This window comes from Phalacrocorax aristotelis, chromosome 4 (assembly GCF_949628215.1).
Source record: "Phalacrocorax aristotelis chromosome 4, bGulAri2.1, whole genome shotgun sequence".
NCBI lineage: Eukaryota > Metazoa > Chordata > Aves > Suliformes > Phalacrocoracidae > Phalacrocorax > Phalacrocorax aristotelis.
In genome coordinates, this window is record NC_134279.1 from 5,704,951 (window position 1) to 5,715,045 (window position 10,095).

Below are 10,095 nucleotides of genomic sequence, written 5' to 3' on the forward strand. Positions count from 1 at the left end.
TCTTCTTAACAAACAGGGGCAGCAGAAATTTGAAATCCTGCCAAGTCTGACTCAAAATTAATTTGAGTTTGTGCTTATATGGAAGAGAATAGGCCTTTTGTCTGTAATTATATATAAGCTCCATAGGGTGACCCTGCATTACACAGGATGTAACTGAACAGCCTGTAATTGATGAGGTTTCCATTACCACATAACACAGTGTGCACAGTAATGAGATCATAGAAAAACCTTCTTTAAAGTGTTAAGTACTTTCTTGTACGACAAGCTGAGTTCATATTATAAGGCAATAAGAAACCCGATTTCCTGGAACAAGGCAATAAGAAACTTGATTTCCTGGAACAGTTCAATACATAGGTGCATATGCGCCTAACGCTGGGTTATACAGACATGCATGAAATAATTGCAGTTAAAACTGGAAGGTAAACTGAACCTTGCAAAACTGGTGAACGCGTTTCTTTCCATGTAGTGAGTGGAAAAAATGCTGTTCCAACTGCAGTAGTTTTGATACATCCAAGGTAACTATTAATCAGTTAAAAGCATCACAGTTTTGCATAGAAGAAAAGGGATTTTTAAATAGCAATGAAATGTGGCGATATTTGTTTGAAAATATTCTTTTAAAACAAAAAAAGCCCTGCATTCAGTAAAGGCTCTAATTCTGGTCATCCTTAGTATGTACGCATCTGCATACTGTGATGTCTTCATGAGTACCGTAGGTTACATGAGTACCGTGTGTTAAACTTTGGCGGACTGGAGACATGATTTGTTCATGCTGTTGCTACTATTTCAGCAATGCCCGAGAACGTACAACTAGTACAAGGTGCAGTCTTGTTCATGCAGTTGCAATGCGATGGTGTTTGAGGCTGCCTCGTTTATTGTTTCTGTGAGCAACCTCCAAGCACGCCTTTTTATTCCTCTCCCCGAAGGACCCTTCAGCAGACCCCAAGCGTGCAACGCCGTGTGGCTGAGTGGGGAGAGCAGGAGTGCCCCAGCACGACTGTGTAAATACAGCAGAGGTGCTGCTGTATTTCCTGATGCTTAGAATAGGAAGTAAATGTGGCATCACATATGTTGCAGTCTGTTAACTAGGGGAAAGGTGAATTTGTGTAGCCGTTCTATAAATAAGCATATTTAAAGAGGCAAGAATATGCCAAAGAAGAAATGGCATTTCATTTTGAAGAAACGGAATGGAAAATGGTATTTGTTGACAAGCAATTGTAACAAAGTTTTGCTAAGGAGTGGAACTTCGGTTCCGAACCTGACTACCTTGGGTATATGAGGGTTTTGGTACTTGATTCATTAACTCTGTCCTTTAAGGAAAGCTCTGTACGTGATTCATTCTGTGCTCAACAACCCACTAAAAAAAATAAATATCAATGGGCAGGCTACACCTTTGTAAAAATATTTAACATTTGTGGAAATGTTTAACATTTTGGTTTAGTTCTAAAAGAGAAAAGGTGAAAAAAAGTTCTTTAATATTTTCTTCATCATAAAATATACATTTTGGACTATTTTTCATGTAGAAAGAGGCCTTTAAAAATCACTCAACATTAGGTAAGCCTGCCACAGAGCAGTAAGAAGCCTTATTTATTCAAAACATCCACTGTCAGTGAGGACAACTGGCTCATAGAGCTGAGATATATGACCTTCTACAATTTCCTCTGACATTCGTGGTGTAGAAGGTTCCCTGGGGTAAACAATGCTTTATAAATGCAGTCGTTTAAATAAGTTCTTCTCTTTACAAATAATACAGGTAGTCCTCTTCCAGTTATGTCTGGAATGGTAGCAGGTGCCTTCTCCTTGTTCAGACTTAATCTTCTGAAAACATTTCTTATTAATACTGGTTTCAGAATTTTACATTTCATCGCTGTGAATTGTAAGCACAATGAAATCTTCCATCTAACCCAAGTGCCACCTTCCCATTAGCAGCAATGAAACGAGGTGTTTCTAATATTTCCTGCAGGAATTTCTCAGTCTCCTGCACAAAACCTAACAGCAATGTACATACAATGTGTAAGTAAGACTTTTTTCCTCCAGAGTTTCAGAGGCATGCAGGAATTACTTTAGTGCTGAGCTAGATCCATGCAATGGCCATTCAAGTATTTGATTTGTCTTCATTAACATAAGACTCTGTTAAGGGGAATGAGAAAGAATAAAGTGAGGTACAGCTGTATTTTTACAGTTATGCAGAATGCAAGCACATATTACACAATAAGAGCCTATTAGAGCATGTAAAATAGCATAAAAAGAGGCAAAAAAAAGACAAATACTTGTTGGAACAGGAATAGTTTTGTCCATGAAGCCATATTTAACATATTATAGACTTTGTCTTTCTAAATGGTTTTGATCTTGAAAAGCAACAAGCACTTCAGATTAGCACAAACCTTGCCATGAGGGCATTTGGTCCACAAACTGAAATGCAAAGCAAGACATGTTCCTTTTTCCATCTTTTCCCCTCGTGTATATGTATACAACTATATCCTGGCCCATATCTTTTACTATTTTAACAAAATATTTTGGAGGGAACCCATTTTAACAAAAAAAAAAATGTTTTATACTTCTCTAATTTCTCTATATGCTTCTGCAGTGCACTCTTAAAATATAGCTCAATACTCTTAAGGCTTCAAAATGTCCTATTAACATAAAAAATACTGCTATTTTAAAAAAAATTTATGTATTAACATGTTGCAATACACATTTTCTCAAGAGGCACAGAAGAATCAAATATAACTCCCCTGTCACTTACTGTTATTTAGGTTTGGTCTTTGTCCATCTCCAAGTGCTGGACTAACTGACAACGTAAAGAATTTCACGTCTTTCCAAAAGTCCATTTCACAACTATTATTTTTAATCGCCTCACAGAGATAGACTTTTTAAAAGATTTCACCATTGTATATAACTCCAGAAGTTTATTGTACATGAACTGGAAAACGACATCTCACAAAGTTAGAACTAAAAGCAAGGAGGGTTTTGCTGCTTCTTGTTTCCAGTCACAATTCTCTATCAAGATTAAAAAGAGAGACCTGAACTGTTGTGGAAATATTCACATGTCCCTTCTGCTCAGTGTTGCATACCCTTGACTCTCCACTGAAATAGGTGTTCGGTCAACATTATCCAAACGTAGTCCTACCTATTTTTATCCTTTTTTCAAAAAAAAAATATGCAACAACCTGAATTTGCTGGATAATACAAGTAAAATTTCAAATGCTTTTTTTCTTTTTTTTTTTTTTTTTTTTTGAGAAAGAAATCGTGAAAGCTGCATTCTCTCATCATTAGTAACAGTTTTGGACAAAAATATAATCAATGCTTCAAAGGAACCCATATACTTCATGAAGGGAAAGCTAACAAAACCGTTTATAGTTATTTGACGTAAGAAGACTGGGATTTATAACTACCTGAAGAAACTGAATACCGTGCTACCAAGAAGAGATTTAAGAAATGTTAATCCTTGCCCCATAAGGGTATGGAAATATCTCTTGGAAGTTATCAGCACATGTTCATAACACATGATCTTTATATGTTCTCTTTTGGGGTTGTATTGGAAGCACCAGGACTAATTTTAAAATATTTTTTGTTTTCCTTGCAATTTCAATTAGTTGAAAAATGTAGCTGTTAAGGAGGAGAGTATATTGTTGAGTGTTTATAAACCATGTCCTGTTGGCTGTGTTGGTTAATGATGTTGTCAAAATCAGTGAGCCTTCTCATGTTAGTGAAGAGATTTTGTGCATTATGAATACAAGCATTAGTATGCCCATATTCTTACAATTTGAAAAAATATAAATCTCAGTAGTTCCTAGCTTGCTTTCAGAAATATATACAGAGCTGGCACATCCATTTCACATTGGTTAATATAAAGTGATGCACAAAGATGTACTTGCTGTTTGTGCCTCCTTTCAACGTTTTAGTTGAAATTTTAAAATACAGCTTCATATGCTTTAAAATAAATAAGGTGAGGATACCATCTGCAACTGGGAGGAGCTTCTGTACAAGATGGGATCAGAGTCGACTTTGCACTATTGAACTACGACTCTGTAGTTAGAACAACACCAGCATTGTGCAGACCTGTGTCAGACATTTGCACTTAGATGGCCTTCATTACCACGGAATGTGGAAAATGTCTGTGGGAAGGGCAGGGAGAAAGGGCGAGGGATGAAGAAAGGGGGCAAAGACGGCAAGATCCACTGCTGTAACTATTGGCAAAACAAACTGCTTTCTTACAATCTTCATTGTTGGCTTAATCATCCCTTAGTCTTTCTTGACTGCTGACTGATGTCCCTTTCTTATATCTTTCCAATCCCTCTTGTCCCAGCATTATGATGTCCCCATTGCTATTTTTTTGATAATCTAATGGCGATGTGGAATTACACATGCCAACTTACTATTTTCATATTTAGCTGTCTTGGCGGGGATAATGATTTGTCAAATAAAAAGTAAAAATTAAAATTAAACCCATTGGATTATGAAAAGCCATGGATTTTTGTATGGATATAGCTATATGAAAGATATATAGTGACTTGCCCTGTGTTTAGATTGATCTGCTTAGCACACCATTTAGTTTTGTAAATAAACACAATGTTACAGTACACACTACTTCTTGTACTTCAGCCATTTTTGTTATGTTACCCAATAGATTCTAATAGTGTGTAATAAACCCTGCTAGACCAAATACCCGGTTGTATTAAGCAGAGGTACTGCTAAGTTTATCAGTCGTAAAATCTCAAAACCTCTCATTGGTTTTTTTATTATGATTATTATCCTACTTTGGAAACAGGTCTCAGAGTTTTGCTATTAGTTTCAACAGAACCTTCGTTTGGCCCTTCGAAATCCAGTAACTTCTGCTTGGAGCTGTAGGAGATGGACTTGCAATTGGAATCACAGAATACCAGGTTGGAAGGGACCTCAAGGACCATCTGGTCCAACCTTTCTTGGCAAAAGCATGGCCTAGACAAGACAGCCCTGCACCCTGTCCAACCGAATCTTAAAAGTGTCCAATGTTGGAGAATCTACCACTTCCCTGGGATGTTATTCCAATGATCATGAGCAGTCCAGATGTCCACTTTTTTGATGTACACATAGGTTTTTCTTCCTGAAGCTTCTTTTTTTATTTCCTAGAACCCAGGAAAAGTAAAAAGCAGCAGAATATCTTCTTTCTCTAGGATTTAACTACAAGCCATCTTCTGGAGTAACATTTTTCATATTTCTTTTCTGCCTTCTGTCTGTACTTCTGGTGCTTCTGAGGCTGTTGTTGCACATTTGCTGCAAAATAATCCAAACTGGGTTAAAAGATCAGCCAAATCTTTTTCCTGATCTGGCTTATTGCACAGCCACACGGAAAACGCAATGGATAGTGAACTGGCATGAACGTACAAGTGGCAGTTCTAGGAGCTGTTTAACTTAGTATGCTACAAACCTAAATAAGAAGGTATTAAGATGTAGACATTGAAAATAGGAGTGTTCATAGAAGCTGTGTTTAACTGGTAATACCATAAATGCTCTGGAAAATATGTAAGTAAATGGGAGACTGGGAAAAGAAGATAAGCAATAAGTTCAGGGATGTGTTTTTAAATATTCTGTGCAAATAACATGCTGATGCAAAATACTCCATCTAATTAGCTGTGGAGGTATCCAGGAAAACATTAAATAACTTTGAAAACATGTCTAAAATGGAAATGTGCTGAGTATATGAGGTAATACATAAGGATGAGTTTTCTGGAATACACAGACTTCAGACATAGGTTCTATGACTGAGACTGAGGTTCTCAGTGTACAAAGCTACCATATACCGTAATATTCTGTATAGTATCATCTGGTCACCTTTATTGCTAGTTATTACAAATGAAACAGCTCTGAGACAAAAGTAAGGGTACTATAATCACATAAAATATGCACAAGTACCATATTTAAACATAAAAATATATGGTATTGTTTTGCAAGCATCCTAGGACACAATTTCTGACTGCAAGATAAAGCTGGCAGTATAATTTTAATATCTTGTGTGAGAAACACAGGGAAAGAGGGAAAGTGATACATAATATTTTCTGATCTCAGTGCTTATAGAGTTAAGTCTTGAAGCCAGTGAACACTGAGGTGTATGGAAATACGTTTCTTTGTTATACGAAACATAACAAATTCACACTTCTTTAACACTTTGATTTATAATAATAAAGGCAACAGATGTCATGTAATTAGATTTGTACTGCCCTTGAGGGGAGTGGATCAAATTCAGCTCAGCGTTAGTACAAATAATATCACTGACGTTGGTGTAGTTACTAGAGATTTGCTCCTGCCTCACTCATGGGCAGTGTTAAAATGAGAAAGGGGGCCAGTTTGGGGGCAGTGTTAAAATGAGAAGGAAATACAGAGCTAGATGCAGTACAACATAAAGCTGCACTCCATCCCCTCTTCACATTCTTTCTTTCTTTTGAGGCATATACACAGTTAAAAAGCCAGTTGTATTTTAACACATTCTCTGAACGTGGTGGGAAGCCAGTAACGCCTGATCTCTAAGTGAAGTGGGACTTGGGGGCTCAGGGGACTGTTTTGGCGAGTTTTTTTACTAATTTAGAAGGAGACTCATCAGTTAATTGCCACGATTTAATGAATTTGTCAAAAGAAAGAACGTGTTAATCTCCTTGTTAAAATATGGATGTAACTGTTGGCAAGCTACGTGGATGACTATAGCGTGCAAGGTGGCATCTCTGAAATCACATATGCCTAGCACCTACGTCTTAACAGTGAGAGATATCAAAGCACAAAGCATTACAGCTCCAGAAAAAATATACAGTACCCTACACTAATGAACATGAGTTAGGGCCATATTGTGCCAACCTTATTCACATTTAATACTATTGCATTGTCTCCTGTACGAACAGTTCCAGTGACTTCAGTGGGGCTCTTAATGGCGGGTGGGCTCGTGTGAGCTGGGACAGTGCAGTACAACTGTCTGTGTCTTCATGAGAGTTAAAATGCCCAGATTGTCTGGCAACCGTGAGGCAAATTCTCAGTTCTGAGTTTCACTGCTAAATACGGTTTACCTTAGAGTACACAGACAAGTGGCTAGCAAGTTTCTGCAACAGGTAAAAGAAAAAATGTAAAACAGCTTCCTTTTTTCCCACCCAAATAAAAAGGCTAAATCTTACCTTTTGATATAGAAATGAACACAATGAATTTGTAGAACAAAACAAAATTTAGAATAGAATAGAATAGAATAGAATAGAATAGAATAGAATAGAATAGAATAGAATAGAATAGAATAGAATAGAATAGAATAGACTATTTCGGTTGGTAGGGACCAACAACCCTGCCTGACCACCTCAGGGCTGACCAAAAGTTATGGCATGTTGTGACGGGCACTGTCCAAATGCCCTTGAATGCTGCCTGGCCGGGGGCACCGACCCCCTCTCCAGGACGCCTGGCCCAGTGTCCGACCACCCTCTCCGTACAGAAATGCTTCCTCATGTCCAGCTTAAATAGCTGTAAATGGAATGCCTTGAATTATTATATATTTTGATGGTGATATATATTTTGAATGATAAGATTAATATATTAAATATTCTATATTTTTGGTAGTTTATGACATTTCTATATTAAAACATTGATTGGAGGAATTCTTAAAAGCAGGAATCATTTTAATTCCCTGCAATTTAACAAATTCAATGCAAGGTCTGAAAATGCTCTCTTGACGCATCCACGTTTTTCTGCAAAACAAAGTTCAGTTCTAAAAGCTTCTCTAGCACTGCTCCAATACTGCTGTTCTTCTGGCAATGTTGGATACTGCTTGAAGAAGCCAGAACAAGGTTTTGCTCCGAACATTTAAGAAGCTAAATGAGTTTATTCCATGTAGGGCAATTAGAAATATTTTAATAATTTTTTAAACATTTGTGTGCAAGTTACTTGTTCTTGTTGACAAAGTAGAATGAAATACGGTGCTATGCAAAAGCAAAGAAATTAAATAATCTCTTTCAAAATTCCTTTCAATAGTCACCTCCAGGTTGGTAAGGAGGCTGCGATCAGTTGGTCCAGAGGCAGCAGCTCTGGTGCTGTGAGCAACATCAAGGCTTCATGTCCATTACAAAGGACATGTACAATGCTGGATCAAATGGCAATGAAATTTGATCTAGATGAAGCGCGAAATCGCAGCACATCTGTCAAGTTATCTGCAGCGTACAGTGGTGTGTTCACAAAGGCTCTATTTTGGCTGTATGTTGGCTTACTAAGGACAAGCAGACCTGGCCTAATAAAAACTCTGCTGCTACTAAGTTACTTCTAGGTGATTTTTAAACAAAATTTGAACTGCTACACTGAGTTTGGATAGATTCATGGTTGTAGTGTTTTAGCACTATGCTCATTAAGTCAGATTTGCCATCTTGTAGGGACAAAGCCTGAGGCAGAGGTAGAAAAGCACGTGCGGCTGCTGTCACTGGGTGTTGTGGATGCCTTTGCTTATTGGAAGTAGGCCCCAAAGTTGAGGTTACCAACTCTCAAAGATATTTTGAAAGAGGTGGATCTGGGTACTTGACTGAAAACACAGGGAAGAGGGACATGAAACAAGAAACCATGGATGTTAGTCCATGCTACCCGTTTTCTATTTGTCTAGTTTGACTTAAGAGATAAAGTTCTCTGTTATTTCATCTATTTGGTCCATTCAGTGCTATTAATTTATTGAGCATCTAACTGGGGGTAATTTAGTTTGAAGTTTGTGATGTGAAGAACAATTAAGGTGAGAGAACAGTGATAAACAGTGGGCCTAATTATCTGTAATTTTTAAATCATTTCTACTGCCACAAAATAAACTGGCAGCTTATTGCTAAATGGAGTAGACTAGACTTGAGTATATGTCAGTATAACACAAGTCCCAAAGGGGTGTGAAAATCTACCGTTATTTGTTTGTGTTTTATAAATCTTTTATAATGCTATAAATGGCTAAACAAAGTGGCATAGAATGTCTGCTTATTACATTTGGAAGCAACCTGAAGTTGGAAGTAGATACAAGTGCGCTGGAGGACAGGATTTTAATTCAAAATTATCACTATAGAAATAATTTAAAAGATTGAATGCAGGTCAATAAAGAGAAGTGAAAGGTAAGGTACTCTGGAATAATCAGTTAAATAAAAACAGGATGGGAAAACAATTGGCTTCATAAATCTGAAGGAAAAAGTTTGGACAATGGATCAGAGCTGAAGGCAGTTCAACAAAGTCATTAGTTGCATAAAAAATAAAAACTGCATTGAGATCAGGTTGGTCGCCTGCAGCACATACTGCATCACGCTTGTATTTCACACTGCGTCAGTAAAGGCTTCAGCAGCAGCTGAATGCCTAGTTTGGGGAATAACCATCTGTGAAGCAATTGACTCAGTTAGACGAGATTCCAGGAGGCAGAGGGATCAAGGTGCAGAACAGCAAGGTGAAAAGAAACGCGACGGCAGTCTCCCCAGCCACTAAGGGCTGTTGCAGAGAAGCAAGTAAGCTTCTGCATGCTCGTGGCAAACAGTATGAAATGCACTTCTCTTGCTGTCCATATGGGGTAGAGGTTATACATTCCAGCAACAAATATTTAGACTGGAGACTAGGAAAAAAATCTGAATTGTAAAGTACCACGAAGCTCTAGTATGGATTGCCCAGGGAGGCTGACACATTTCCAGCACTGTGTATTTGTAGGTTTGACACCATGTCCAGGATGACATCAGGATATGAGGCTGGATTAGAGGATTCCATTCTTTTTTGACAATTCCATGATAAGGTTCAAGGCCACAGGAAATCATTATGTAATCAAAACATCAATATCCATGATCAAATCCAAACCTATAGACTGGATTATGCTACAGTATATGGGTGTGTGTAGCTCATGACTCCAGACCAGCAGAATTTGGCCTGATACTTACCTCAGACTGCATACGAGGCTCAGGGAGCCACAGCCACAGCATACACAGAGAAGAAGAAAGGCAAGGAGCATTCTGGAAAAATACAACCTTTTTATTTTGAAACAGTGTATGTATATAGCGTAACACCTTTCATAGCCGTCAGTGTTTGTAAAGATGAGCTTGTCTTAGCAACCAGTTCTAAAAACGGAGTGCAGGCTCACACAGACTTCGCTGTCTC

The 10,095-nt window shown here is 37.8% G+C and overlaps 1 long non-coding RNA gene across 1 annotated transcript in view; it reads left to right on the plus strand.

Annotated features, from left to right (window-relative positions):
* The window catches only part of LOC142056014 (uncharacterized), a 30,462-nt gene extending 20,578 nt beyond the window's left edge, over positions 1–9,884 (plus strand). The window contains exon 7 of the long non-coding RNA XR_012660164.1: positions 3,242–9,884. This is a non-coding gene — a long non-coding RNA (uncharacterized LOC142056014). The remainder of the gene's footprint in view (positions 1–3,241) is intronic.
* The last annotated feature ends 211 nt before the right edge of the window (positions 9,885–10,095 follow it).